Source organism: Rutidosis leptorrhynchoides, chromosome 10, assembly GCF_046630445.1.
Source record: "Rutidosis leptorrhynchoides isolate AG116_Rl617_1_P2 chromosome 10, CSIRO_AGI_Rlap_v1, whole genome shotgun sequence".
NCBI lineage: Eukaryota > Viridiplantae > Streptophyta > Magnoliopsida > Asterales > Asteraceae > Rutidosis > Rutidosis leptorrhynchoides.
In genome coordinates, this window is record NC_092342.1 from 225,252,552 (window position 1) to 225,268,358 (window position 15,807).

The window sequence follows — 15,807 nt, forward strand, 5'->3', positions numbered from 1 at the left end:
CGTCTCATGTGGCATCAGAGCTGGTAAAACGCCGTCCATGTGTGGCGGGTTAGTCGTAAAGGAGGTTCTCACAGTGTTACCTGTGACGAAGCATTGACTCTTACTCCTTGCGATCCCTTACGAGGGTTGGCAGTAGCCGAGAGGCAGACCCTAATATCAGTATCTGAGGTACACTCAGTGGTCACCAGTCGGTTAGGTTGGAAGGCACTAGGTGGGTGAGAAGGTGGTTGTCCCCACATGTTATGACACATCCAATTTTAGGTATCTATTATGATTACATTTCGGTTATTTTGTTGGTTAAATTGCTATACACTTCTAGAAATACATTTCAGTATCACTTGTGGAGATCAACTAGAACGAAAATACTTGAATGTGGACAACGCGATAGATGTATCACACATTCAAGTATTTTGTTGATTAAAATTTTATCAAATTTTAAAACTTATGGCTGCTCAAACCCAGGCGTACTCCTTCCAGAGTACGGAGTATATAGTAATAAAAGAAAATCATGATCGTCATTATCAAACCATCAATGGGTATCGATTGAAGGCTAAAATTAGGGCTTTGATTAATTATGTTCACTTATTGATAAAACACCGGACCGTCATTACCAATAGATACCGAATCAAGGAGATCGAAGGTATCTGTTTCTGTTTTTGCTTCTTTTAGGTTTTGATTATTGCTAAGATTAGGGCTTTTGATTTCTTATGTTCACTTATTGGTAAAACAAACATGACTGTCATTATCAACCATCATTATCAATGGAAATTGATTTAAGAAGCTGTTTGTTCACTTATGGCTTATGTTGAACTCGGTCGTGTTATTTTCAGCTGTAAGATTTTGATTACGGTTGGATCGGTATTTGCAGCTGCATTTTTGTCGGAATTATTATGGTTATTGTCAAGAATGTACCTGTTATCATTGGGAGTTACCGTCACTGGATCTGCTGCTGCTGTTGTTGCAGCTTAGAACGGTGGTTCTTTTTGGGTTACCTGTTTCAGCAGCCTTCATCATCGTCAGCCAGGTCCAAGATCTTCATTAAGGTTAGTTATTTAATCCAACCAAATATTTGTATCGCAATAACTCTTAGTTGGCATTAAAGACTTTACACAATAATTAAGGTTGCTTGTGGGTTCATGTTCTGAATTAAAAGATAGCTAAATTTCTGGGTAGAAGAAACAACTATTTTGTCACCTCTCATATTTTTTTCATGCAACTTAAGGAGAGAAAATATCTCTAAACCCTTTAGTTTATATAGATGTTTTTGGTTTTGTGCTGCTTTCACATTGGTTGAAATTGCAGGCTTATGCCATTCAAAAAGTTAAAATATTCACTTATCCTATGATGTTCTTTTGTAGTTTTTAGGGGATAGAAATGGTCGTGAAGAAGAATTGGCTTACATCCGTCTCATCAAGGTGAAGTAAGGCGGGAAACAAATATGCAGCCAAAGGCTACTACAAGAGATAATCAGTATCATTCGTTGGAATGCTTGAATCTAATGATGGTGATGGCATGATGAAAGATAAGCTATATGATCTAACTGCCAGCCCTCAATGTGTGCATCCAGTATCTTTTTGCCTTTGTTTTTATTTTTTCTTAGCTTAAATCTTAAATAAAAAGGAAATTTTCTTTTTCATTTGCAATCCAATTTTCGCGCTTCTGTTGGCAAATATCATGATTATGTAATATTTGATTTTATGTTCCTTTTTGTATTTGTTTCAGGTTGTGGTGACAAAATGGGCAGTTGGACAAGTTGTGTAAGTCATTGAAATTAGATCGGTTGAAATGAGTCAGGGTTGAAATGGTCATATTTTAGTAGCAGTTGAAATGAGTCGGAGTTGAAAACGGGTCGGGTAAGTTTGGTTGGCTAGAACTCTTTTTGTGATGTTTGTCATTTTCCTGTCTTGCTTTTTTCCTTTAAATTGGTTTAAAAAGTCGTTATAGTAGCCCAAACCTAAGGGCCAGCTCAGTTTGACCACAAACTGATTTGGAAAATCTCCCAGCCCACTGATTTTGCAGCTTGAAATACACAAAATCTTCATTTTCTCCTGCTAATGCAAGACTTGTTTGATTCCATTTCATGAAAATCTGAACACGAATTTTAACATCTGCGTCATATTGGTCTTTAACAAATTCAAAGGGGTAAAGTTATTGTCATCAGCCATGGTTGATAATTTACAGTGATAATGTTATCAATATGAGAGTGTTCAGATTTGTTGTACGCCTAATAGATAATTTGTCTTCTTATACAGCTATTATAGAAGAACGTCATTCCAGAGTTGAAAAGCATTGTTTTCAAACTTACCTGGTACTGAGAACAATACATTGTAGTGAGCTGTGAGCACTTTCAGGTTTATTAAATACACCAAGCTCAGGTGACATAACTGTCAAATTATGGTTATCACTAAATAGCTTCTCAAGCAGCGACGGCTTAGTCACCTCAACTGGAAGTATCTGTTGACTGGTTCAAAAGTCTGAAAATGGTCAAAAAGATGCTCGCATCTTGCTTTGAGTAACATACCACTAAATTTAACCTACGCCATTACACTAACACATAGGAAATACATTTTGATTTTCTTTCATATACAGACAGTTCCAACTACACGATACCCACTTATTTAGCAGATTATAGAGCCTATTACTGTGAATAAAAAGATCACACCTAATTCTTTTATTTTTTTGATACTAAATCTTTTTTTATATTTTTTAACCTATATTGTCCACCATATCACTTGAGTTTAGGAACAGACCAAATAAAAAAGATTCAATTTTATTAGTTAACATCATGTTGAAACTAAACATTCAACATATTATGAACTTACATAAAAATCAAGAATTCAATGCGATATATAAACGTAAAGCTTTGATTTTGTAATTTGTCATTTATCAAGACTTATTAGTTCAAAGTTTTGATTGATTATAAAGACTAAAGATTTACCTTTAGCTATCAAGATTCATGATTATTTTGCGCAGTTCAACTTAGATGACTTGATTTGTAGAGGCTTTGCTTGATTGAGGGGTTAAGTATACACCTTGTGCCAACATGTAGTTGATCGTCTCTTGGTAACGAGGTACGTTTTTGAACTGCGTACGATAATCATTGTTTGAACAATACAGTTAGTTTCACTTCTGGTTGAAATTTGTACATAGTTAGTTATAGTTATTAGTTTACAAAAATAAAGGGTTACCAAATGAAACTGTGAAAATTAGTGAACAATTTTGTATAGTAAAAAGCTATATTAAACTGATAGTATACATAATTTGAACGTTGAGGAGAAAACGTATGTGTTAAGAGCGGGTCATATATCTACTACATGTCAAAATGGGTTTGATGAGTCTAATAATAATAAGGTGGTGTTTGTTTTTTGATTTGCAGATCTTATTTTATCTTATGTCTGCGGGCGGGCAGATGTGATTGCAGACCGTTTGTTTTTTCGAAGACATAAGACAAAAAAAGATCTTAAAAAGTCTTCAAGTTATAAGCTCCAAAATATAGCTTCTGAAATTAGAAGATATTTTGTTCCTGCCTTTGAACCTTATCCCATTCTATCTCCTTCCTACTGCACCAACATATTCACCTCCTTCCACACCACCTCCGGCCACAACACCTTCTCCGACGTCATCTCCGGCCACATCACCTTCGCCGGCACTATCTCCGACAACTCACCTTCGCCGGCACTATCTCCGGCAACATCACCTCAAGCTTTTCTAAATTGATTAATTCCCTTTGATGACCAATCTATTTTGTGGTGTTAACGATCTCAAGCTTTTCTTTCTTGTTTTAGGTTTAATTTATTCTATTTCTTGGTTACTCGATTACAGATTTTTGTTTTGGGTTTGGTAATATAAAATCTCAATCTTTTGTAATTTTTTTTGGGTTTGATTCAAGTTTTGGCTAATAGATTACTTTGATTCAATTTATGGCTAATTTTTGGTTTGGGTTTGCTATCTGTGATGTGAAAAATCTCTTTTTTCTGGGTTTGATTTATGTTTTGGTGAAAAGTGGTGGCTGTGGGAGTATGATGAAAAGTGGTGACTTGAGTAGCATCTCTTAAGGTCCCTGTAATGATGAACAAAAAATGCAAGTAATAGCTCATGTATATGTAGTCCGTTCATTATGTACAATTCCAACCACAACAATGAACAATTCCAACCACAACCTAGGCTTTCAGCTTGGAAGATTAAAATAATTTATGTTGTGTGTAAAGTATCAGTGTGGATTTGTTGTATAAATAGTCTGATTTTCTAATTTATATTTTGTTCTAATAGTCAATTATTTGATAAAAGATCTCAATTACATTAGTTAAAGAACATGTTTAACTTTTGCAGACAAAAAAACAGTCTTCATTATTTATTATAGACAATTTTTTTTTTTTCGAACGGCAAGCTTGCATCAGCGTATCATTTATTTCAACGACACTCATCATTTGCACACACACACACGTTCGGGAGGAAACTCGAATCGCATTACAGGAAACCGATCCTTTAACCATCCCGAGGGGCAGACGGACCGGGTTTGAATCCTGAATGGATTCGGGAGAAAACCCCCCTGGGGTCAATCTGGATATCCATATTTCAGGCAGATTAGTTAAAGGGATGGGTAGAGCGAGACTCGAACCCATGACCTAACCCTCAGCCTCAACACACAAAGTGAAGGGAATGCCGTTGAAGCAATGCTTCATTGGCATTATACAGACATTTAGACCACATCTTCTCTACAGACATGGCCCGCAGATTTTCAGACAAAAACATCTTAAAAAACAAACAGCACCTAATACTTTCTTACTAAAGACAATATACTCGGTAACTTTCATTGAAACTTGGTTGTACTGTGGACCTGTGGTCATAAAGCCTTTGTAGTTATTTAGTATTCTTTACAACATTTTTCCAAAGTATACAGTTAGCAGCAATGCAGTGGTTTTCCTGGCTCGAATGCCGAATGTCGCATCAATGTATATTTGAACTTTTGAAATGTTTTATTGTTTATTTGTGTTATCATGGTTGAAGATTGTCTTAAAATATCATCATTTCATAAAACCCGCGAAATCGCGGGTCTTTAACTAATATATATATATATATATATATATATATATATATATATACTGATATTGACTTGAACTAAAACATACTATATCACGAATCGTACATACACACTCGATACGTGATCTAAAGTTAATTAAGTTGATCTCGCTATCTTGACCTTATGGAGTAATGTCAAACGGAAATGTGAGTTAAGGTAATATAATGACCTGGATCATATTACGGTAACTCATATAGAAGTTCCTACATCGTAACATAAGAAATTGGAAGCGAGTCAAAGACTTTTATTTTTTAAATACTGCTTAGAATATAAACTTGATAGCCTCAAAATATAATTAAAGACGTACACTATGAAGATTAATAATTATTATAATCTATTGTTAGTACGTATGCACGTCACAACTCAACACTGCTCGTCATCACCCATCACTACTTGACACTACGAAGACACTGCTTGGACCTACTCATCAGCTCATACCACTACTCCTTACTACTTACCACTGATAACCACTACGTAACACTACTTCTTATTGCTTGTCACTACTGATCACTACTCCTCACTGATTGTCATTACTTAACACTAATGATCACCACTTAACAATACTTACTATTATTTAGTACTACTAAAATCTCTATTATTTACTACTTGCTACTATGCATCACTACTCGTTGCTAGTATATTTTTATTTCGTTGATTTCATTGACATTGATCTGGTGTGTTATTATGTTTTGAAGATAATGCCTCCTAAGGAAAACACTGAAGCTCGCATCCAACGATTGGTGGCCGAAGGCATCTTAGCTGCGATGGCTAATATCAACAATAATAACAACGGAAATAACGGAACCAACAACAATAATGACAATGTTGGTACGATTTCCCGTATAGCGGATGTAAGGTACCAGTACAGAACAATATCCGCCTAGCGTAGAGTGATTGTATGTTGATTGATGTTTGCCCTCGGGAAATGATCCCTGCAGACCCGGAACACGGATGGGAGATCCGTGGAGTGGCCTCAATCAATCTGTGGATCAATCTGTAATTGATCCGTCTAGCGTTCTGCTGCTAAGCGGTTAATGTTTTAGAGTGAGAAAGAACTGTGTGAGAGAGAAAGTGTACTTCTCTCTGACTGAAGTTCATATCAGATCATGATGTGAAATGTGGTGACCCAGGGGGTCCATTTATAGGCGTAGAATGTCTGAAATTCTAGGAATACACGTGTCAATCTCTAATTAATTCAGTTATGAGAAATATCTGGAAGGTCGGTAGCGTGTGCGGACGTGGCTACGTGCTGCTCGCGCGCCTATTAAAAGTGCTTAAGCATTGAAGCTGCCTACAGGGCTTACGCATGACGTTGGGCGGCCTGCTGAACGCTGGACGACAAATGTTAAAAACTGCCAAATATTGTTATTTTTTGTGCTCTTTGATCCATTTTTCTGTATAAAAATAGTGCTTTTATGTGTGTATCCCCTAGGATACACCATTAAGTCCCCCCCAGTTTAATGTCTTTATTTTTGCAAAAAAATAAAGTCATTAAACTAAAAAATAAAAGTGTAACAAACCAACCCGTCGATTTCCGGCCCATAAATTTTTTTCCCTTTATATACATTAAATAACACTTTAGGTCCCATTACACAATTTCCAAAACGTATTTGTTATCAAAGTAAGTTCAACGAACTTAAAAACGTACAATAATAATTTAAATTCATTAATACAATAATACGTTTGTTAAATCATAACTCGGTTATTACTTATGACCCGACTAGTTACTTTTACACAAAACCGAGCATGGTGATTGGGACTACGCTACCTAATCCTAAATCGGGTCCAAAAGCACGCCTTCTAAAGCAACTACGCAAGTCCACTAGTACCCGCGCTTACCCGAGCCACCATCACGCGAACCTATAAAAATATCAAAAACGAGAGGGTAAGTTAACACTTAGTGAGCGAGAATATACTACATACATATATATGCATAAAATAGACACGCCACACAATAATAATCAAATAGCACATACCGGAGTCCATGCATAAAGGCAAGCTAATCTAAGCATACCATACGATCGCTATACAACAAGCTAAAATATCAACAAAGTAAGTACACCAACGACGATATGTACCACGCCGATAAGCTACACCCGGAGGGTTAGCTCCAACGCAACAATACAACAATATATATAGTAACAAGCGTAAACCGCCCAAGGTTAACCCCTTAACCCAATACCAATGAATATTGGCCGAACTACACGAGCCTTAGTAAATCCGCATCCACACGAGACTACTATCTTCAATATCGCAACAACATCGAGGTTGGCCGAAACTACACGAGCCTTAGTGAATCCGCACCACACGAGACCACTACCTCAATAAGATGACCGAACTACAACGTCATCGTGAATCCGCAACCACACGTGATCCACTTCCTAAATCAAAACCCACAGTCACGGGGATTATAAAAATCCACATCATCGGGGTTATCCAAAACACATCTCAACATCAACCCTTCGCCATTGGGGTTATATAATCCACCTCACAAGCACATGTTATAACGTACACACAAAGTGTGCACCTCGCCAAAGGTGGTCAACCAAAATGCACAATCGTGCCAATTGGACCTATACACAAGTCCATCAAATCCACCTATATGTGAAGTGAACTCTATAACCGAGAATCACTTCACCCGACCCGCACTCATCCTACACATACATATGCACATATGATATTAACACTCACCTTCTCGTCTTGAAGAATGCAACCGAACAAATCCGCAACATGTCAATGGAACATACCTATTCCATTAACACAATACAAACAACACAATTAGGGTAGACTTACAAACCAACCCAATTGACACTTAGTGCAAATTCGACCCAAAAGCGCTTTCAAGCACAAACCGCGCCCAAACTAACCACTAATCACTAACATATGTGAAAATGGTCCTAATACACCGATTAAATCCAATCATAGTTGTTGAACACCTATCTTGCCCAAAATGACACTTAAACCCTAATTTTGACCCATTTCAAAATTAGTCAACCAAATACACCCAAAATGGTTCCAACACTTCCACAATCACTAAACCTAGTGATTAAACCCAATTCCAAGTCCTAATCATGGCCAAATCAGTTTCCAACCCAAAACCCGCCTTCATCACTTATAAACCCGAATCTTGGTGTTAACCTTCCATTAACAACTAATGGGGTTTCATTATGAACTCACAATCAAAAACCCCTAAAATATGAACATGAACACAAAAACGAATTTCGGAGTTAGAGCTTACCACTAGTATCACCTTGTAGCTAAGAACGAGGAGAACAAAGTTGCCTCTTACGCATTCGATCGAATCCCGCTTCCTCCTTTCCAAAATCCCTCTTGAATGATTTGAAGTATTTAAGTTTTGAGAGAGAATGAAGAAGAAAAGGAAAAAGAAATAAAGAAAATGAGATAAGTGGATGAGATTTAAGATCTCAAACCTGGCACACACGCGAAATGACCGAAATGCCCCTAAAAACCCTTAAAACTACGAAATCCGGAACCAGTCCCCCAGATTTGCCGCACCGCGGCTCTCTTTCCTGGCGCTGCGACCTTGGTCGTGGTCTGGTGTCTTGTTTGCGTGCCTCCTGATCCTGATTCTAGTTAAATGCCGCGCCGCGGCTCCCACTGTCGCGCCGCGACCTTATGTGGGTTTTTGTCCATTTTTCGCGTACTGAACTCCAACACACAAACGCGACTCGAACCCTTCATACACTAGACGTACATACACGGTATACCTATATATTCTTTTCATATATATATATATATATATATATATATATATATATATATATATATATATATATATATATATATATATATATATATATATATATATATATATATATATATATATATATATATATATATATATATATATATATATATATATATATTCATTATACGTCGTACGAATAAACAAGTCTTACAAAAAGATGCCTTTTTCCTCAAAGACACAAAACTGCTGTAGCTGTCTGTTTCTCTACCCTGACGTCACACCTCCAATTATGAACTTGCCCCAAAAACCTTTTTGATTTATTTTTCGAAATGTAAATTGTTTGCCCAATTAATCTGGTTCATAGACGTGGCATAATCATACCCTTTCACCGTCTTCCAATTTGATTATAAATAATCCGTTTCTCTTTCATTTTTTCTTTTCTGAAAACTGATCATTTGCGTTGAAGATATTTGCAATTGCTTTCTAGGGTTCTTAACGATTAATTTGTGCAAGGTCAGTTCTCACTTATCCTTCTCCTCTGTTTGTATTGTTTTGTTTTAAATTGCAACCATGGCCGAATCCAGTAGCACATCTTCACATCAGTCGATGTTAGTACAATTCCTTCCAGCATCACCGAAGCTGAAATAGACCAATTATGCAGAGAGCATAGAAATCTTAGATTATTAAACCCTATGATTCCTTCCTCTAACGATAGAACCAACAATCCTCATGAGAAGATGATTACTCTCTACAAGCTTCAACTAACTGTAGGGAATCTCCGTATTCCACTTTCCACCTTTCTTCGAAAAATTCTTGCCCATTACGGGATAGGTCTTAGTCAAGTTCATCCTTTAGGTTTGCAAAAAATTATACTTTTTGAAAGTTACTGTAATGCTGTATAGGAAATACCAAATGTAAATATTTTTCATGAGTTGTTTAGAACCCGATTAGTTAGCAAGTGTTGGTTTACATTTGAATGCAAGCCAAACAAGGCTTTTACTGGTGAAAAGGTGACCTCTTTGAAAAACTGGAAAGAACCCTACTTCTTTGTTAATGAAAGGGTTATTCAAGATGCATGGGCGTGTGTCCGTGGATGGAGAAAAACCAAAATAGGGGTGAGTAAGTCTATTACTTTATCTGATGATGAAAGGTCAATCATTGAAACCTGGAAGACACTGCAGCTTCCACAAAGGTCATATGGTGAATATGAAGCCATCTTAGTCCTCTGCAAAATGAGTAACAACTGCCGTGTTGGATATATGCCGCTGCTACACTGAAAAGGCCGTGGTAGGCATCCTTATGAATATATTATGTTTGAATTATGTCATTATGAGTTATATTTATCCTTATATGCTTTTTCTGCTTGTTTGTGTTTTTATCTGCTACAGAAGAAGAGATGCAGGTTTATAGGACTTTTAAGAAAACCAACTTGGATCCTCTTGTCATATCTGAACGACCAAAAATGCCTGCTGAGATTGAAGCTGACAAAGCAAAGGATGCAGAGTTTGAACAACAGTTGAAGAGCCCATAGTGGCCTGCTGAGGGTGGGGATGGTGGTGTTGCTCAACCGTCTTCTGATGTGGAAATTATTGAAACCACCCCTAAACCGCCTAGCACCAAGAAATCCAGTAGGCGCTCAAAACGCGCAGGGAAGCGCCCAGTGAATGAAGCTACTGAAAAGCCCAAGAGGAGAAGTATGCTTCATACTTATGCTTTGTAAATAATACTGACAATATGTTTTGATACTATTCTACATACATATTTATTTCTTCATTTCATATGAATGATTTTGTAAAAAGAAAATGTTGAAACTACTGCTGGTGATGATGATGAAGGCATTAAGGCTGTTGATATTGAAGATGATGATGATGATGATGATGATGATGATAATGAAGAAACCCAGGATGATGATACTTTTGAAACACCACCTTTTACCAACCCACTAACCTCTAAGGGTACTGATACTACCCAATCTTCATCCTCTTCCCAACCACCATCTTGATTCCCCTGGCTGGTTTGAAAACATTTCTTGAAGACCCTTTAAACGATTCTGATAAATTTGTTGAGTTTTTGAAGGTATATCTTTTATATGTTTTTTGTATAGGCAAATACAGTTGCTGAGTTATCTTCCTCTCTTTCTACCATGACTCATAAGGAGAGTTGTCAATCTACTACTGTAACCTTGATACTTCTGTTTGAGCGTGTCGTTCATGGCCTAAAAATACAGGAGGCGCAAGAGTCTATTGTAGCTAATGCTATTCATAATTCCTCAAGGCTAAAAAAGCTTGAAATTTATTTGCAAGATGCGAACTTGAAATTGAAAACTGCAGTAAATTTGGCAAAGAAAAAGGATGAGACAATGCGGCTGGTGGAGAGTAAGTGTGTTACGGAGAGAGTTGAGAAGGAGAAGGTGATTGAAGAGAAAGAAGCCTTGTTGAAGGAAAATGAAGAATTGAAGAAAATGTTGGAAATAGAGAAACGTGTCGCTAAAGAGAACATTGTTGATGCTGCTACTTCAAAAAAGGATTTTACTGACTTGAAGGTTGCATTCCTGCCCTTGTGCAGAGAGTATTGAGTTCTGGGCTTGTTGGCCAAACCTTTCATAAGTATCTGGAGGCTTCCATTGAGAAGGACATTTCAGATGCTGTTGAAGAGATTTTAAATGCCCTTCCTGACAGACCAGATCCTCTACCTGCTGTAATTTCAAAATATATCAAACCTGATGCTGAAACCAAACTGCAAGTGTCAATTAGTGAAGTGCCCACGTTGAAAATTGTTTCTGTGGCAGAGGTGTGTGGGAGGGAAGATGCCTCTGTAAAGGATATTTTAGAAGTGCCCATTTGAAAACACTTTGTCATCTGTCTGTAATAACAACATATATAACTTTGTCTGTTTGAAATAATTGTACACTTTGCTATTGTTTTAAATTTTGCCATGCTTTTTTATGCTTAACATGTGCTTAACATTGTATATGTGTCTAACTATTGTTAGCTATAGAAAGCTTGAATATCATATGCCATATTATACAAAAGATTTTTGCCTTGAACTGATTTTGATATGGCATATGTATGAAACTTTCATCCGTTGTTCGCTGTCCGCCAAAAGTCATTGCATTACCTGCCACTGGTAACTTTATAAAAGTAGATAATGTTTGTTATTATACACCATATGGCTTACCCAAATTATATGTGTGTTTCATATCAGCTTATCAGTGAAACATGTATGCTTTTGTTATTTTCATATATAAAATATATCAAATCGCTATCCGTTCTCCGTGCTGCTTAAGGGCACTTGTTTTGTAGAAATGTATTGAATTTGTAATCAATTCCTGAAACAAATTATGAATCAATCATGATGTTTTTTATGTTGATAATGTATCATAAAAATGATAAGTCTGTTTAAGATATGTGTGTAAAGTATTCTGTTAATGAATATTCCGCTTTCCGTATTGCGTTTAGGCGTTGTGCGGCTTCCAAAATACACTTGTATATTATGTTCGAACTTTTCTGTTTTTCTTATAGATGGATTTATGCAATTGAGATAAACCATTCTGTATGTCATGACATTTAAGAGATATAATATTTTTACCTCTGCGCCCTCTAGCGAAGTAAACACTTACGCTAGCCGATCCCTTGTGTCTATAATGTTGACACAAGAGCCTCTACCATCCGGGGCATAAAAATGCCTTGCCTTATGTGGGTAGGTATGAATGCTATGTTTTACATTCGTAACGCTTTGCGTGAGAAAAGATAAAATTTTATTGATATCATTTTGCCGCACATACAATATTTTATGCAACATCTTCGTATGGACAGGGTGATCAATCTCATCCAGAAGATTACAAAAAATTGTATTGTGCTTTGTTTAAACTGATGAAAATAAAAAACATGCTTGACAATCTATACTGCACAACTCATGTTAACAGTATGCTCTCCGTGCAGCGTCCTGCGCTATGCCTCTAAGACTCCCACATTTTGGGTGGTTTGAAATGCCCATTCACATCATTTCTGTTAAACAACTGCCTTGACAGTCCTCCCCTAATAAAATTCTCCTAAGCTTCATAAACGACTGACCTCTCTCTTACTGGTCCCACATATTCAGAGTGCACCACAGCAATTCCATTTGGAGTTGGAAATCGCAATTCTGCATGTGGTGTTGAAGTAATTGCTCCAAATTTTTGTAAAGTCCGTCTACCAAACAAACCATTGAACCTTCTTCTGCCATCAAGAACCGTGAAGTCCACAATTTCTGTTCGGACCAGAGGGTGTGCTCCCAATGTTACATCCAATTTTACCTTACTAACTGCCCTCATCGATTCTCCCGTGATGCCAACAATTTTCAAGTTTGTATAACGAAGCCTGTCCTTTACACTGAACGGATAATCTCTGAAACAATGCAAATATAAGATATCTACCTCACTACCTATATCAGTGTAGATTCTGGTAATGTTTTTGTTCGCAATTACAGCTGAGATGACCACAGGCTCTTCGGATAGGCGCCAATTTGGGATGGTATAAAATGTGATGGGAGCGTACATCCACTGCTCCGTCCTGCGCTCTCCATCTTTCATACTCATCCACCCCATTCCATATAACCTTGATGTGCCTTTCGGGGGTTGGGTCCCTTTCATCCTTTCTTTCCTTTCTCATGTTCCAATCATGCCGTCCACCGTGATGCACCTTTCCTTGCCAAGCAAAACGCTTGTTTGGATCATTCCTCCTGTATTGTTTTCTTGGTAATAGATGGTTTAACTCTCCAGCTTTGATCTTTGCAATAATCTCCTTCATTAATGACTTTCAATTGTCAGTGTCATGTCCGTATGCCTCATGAAAATCACACCACTTATCACTCTGTGGTCGCTGACGCTCCTCCATTGGTGGTGGAGGGTGAAAGGTTTCTTTAATAGGATCGGTGAAAAAGATTTCTTTTGGAGTTTTTGTTAAAGCCATGATGAGTAGATGCCTGTCTAATGGTTTTTGTTGATGGCAATTGTCATTCGGGTGATTATTGCCCCGACAACCATGTTGTTTCCTTTGGTAACTGTTATCAAACCCATGTTGTCTCTGATAATTGTCATTCGTGTTCCGTCCTCTGCTCTGCTACCTAAAATTCATGTGATAGTTATCAACTCTTGGATATCCCATCTCCCCTTCCCTTAAATGTTTTTGTGCAACTAGAAATGCCTGATGCAATGTTTTTGGGACATCATAACGCAATGAATAAATTAGACTTGCAAAACGTCGCTGATCCAGACAAAAAATGAATCTTGAAACAAGCTGAGATTCTGGTATGTCAGGTATTTTTTGACACTCAATTGTGTAACGCTTCATGAAATTGCTTAAAGATTCATTCTGGTGCATTGTGATTTCATGTGCATCCAAATGAGATAGTGTACAGCTCCTCAAACTTTGGCACTGCATGACGAATTTTGTCCTTAAATCATGGAAACTAGTAATACTTTTGGGCGGAAGACTTGCAAACCACTTTCGTGCCAATTTCTACAGCACCATAGGAAACATATGACATGCAGTTTCATCTTCCCAATGTTGCAATCGCATAACGCCTTCAAACATAGTAAGAAAATCTTCTGGATCTGTTGGTCCATCATAAACACCAATTGACGGAATTCTCAAATTTCTTGGTAATGGATATTCTGTAATTCGAGTGATAAAGCATTGAGTTGACTCTACCATTGCTGGTGGTTTGATAGCTTCATCTCCTGTAATCAAGGCAAACAAATTGTCCACAGCTGTTGCACGGATAATAGGTTGTGCTAACTTCTGTTTGTATTTTGATGGCTCCATCTTGGCTAAAATTCCATCTAATAACTTTCCTGCCATTTCCTCAGTCATGAAGAACTGCTCTTCTTCCTCCCCATAGTCCCATTCATTCTTTACAAAACCCTCATCATTACGTTCTTGCTCAGTATCATCCACCAAAGTATTCAACTGTTTGAATAGCTTGAATAATTGCTGCTTAGAAATTGATTCCCCTTTTACTCGTATTCATATCAGATGTTCTCTTAAAAGAAACATTATGTGTTCCTCGCCTAGCTTTCCACACTCCTCCACTAGAGTTTCCCATCAATGGTTTCTTCAATCGTGGTATGGTTTCATGTACATGTTCTTCTGTTGCACCAGTGTGCAATTGATCCTCTTCTTTAATTGAAATTTCTTCTAGAGTTAGTTGATCCACCGGTATATTCTCAATGATGGTTTCATTGATTGGTTCAAGTGTCGCTCGTGTTGAACTAGTTTCAGTTGCTTTTGTGCTCTTGGTATTTTTGTTGGTCTTTCAAACGGATGGCGCCATATGTTGATACAATTTTCCGTATAACGGGTGTAAGGTACCAGTACAGAACAATATCCGCCTAGCATAGAGTGATTGTATGTTGATTGATGTTTGCCCTCAGGAAATGATCCCTACAGACCCGGAACACGGATGGGAGATCCGTGGGGTGGCCTCAATCAATCTGTGGATCAATCTGTAATTGATCCATCTAGCATTCTGCTGCTAAACGATTAATGTTTTAGAGTGAGAAAGAACTGTGTGAGAGAGAAAGTGTAATTCTCTCTGACTGAAGTTCAGATCAGATCAGGATGTGAAATGTGGGGGTCTATTTATAGGCGTAGAATGTCGAAACTCTCGGAATACACGTGTCAATCGCTGATTAATTCAGTTATGCGAAATATCTGAAAGGTCGGTGGCATGTGCTGACATGGCTACATACTGCTCACGCGCCTTGTAAAAGGGCTTAAGCATTGAAGCTACCTGTAGGGCTTACGCATGATGTTGGACGGCCTGCTGAACGCTGGGCGGAAAATTTTAAAAACTGACAAATATTGTTATCTTTTGTGCTCTTTGATCCATTTTTTTGTAAAAAAATGGTGCTTTTATGTGTGTATCCCCTAGGATACACCATTAGACAACAATGGCCAAGGAGGATGTTCCTTTAAGACATTCAAGAGCTTCAAACCACACACTTTTAATGGAACTGAAGAGCCAGATGGTCTCAGGA

The 15,807-nt window shown here is 37.5% G+C and overlaps 1 long non-coding RNA gene across 3 annotated transcripts; it reads left to right on the forward strand.

Moving 5' to 3' along the window:
• The first annotated feature begins 326 nt into the window (after window positions 1-326).
• Window positions 327-3,928, forward strand: LOC139872612 (uncharacterized). 3 transcript variants are annotated; one of them, XR_011767110.1, is made up of 6 exons: window positions 327-640; window positions 831-1,043; window positions 1,359-1,555; window positions 1,723-1,853; window positions 2,253-3,071; window positions 3,377-3,928. It is a non-coding gene; the product is annotated as an uncharacterized lncRNA (long non-coding RNA). The 3 variants fall into 3 exon arrangements; XR_011767111.1 differs by having other exon boundaries at window positions 1,723-1,757; XR_011767112.1 differs by having other exon boundaries at window positions 869-1,043.
• The last annotated feature ends 11,879 nt before the right edge of the window (window positions 3,929-15,807 follow it).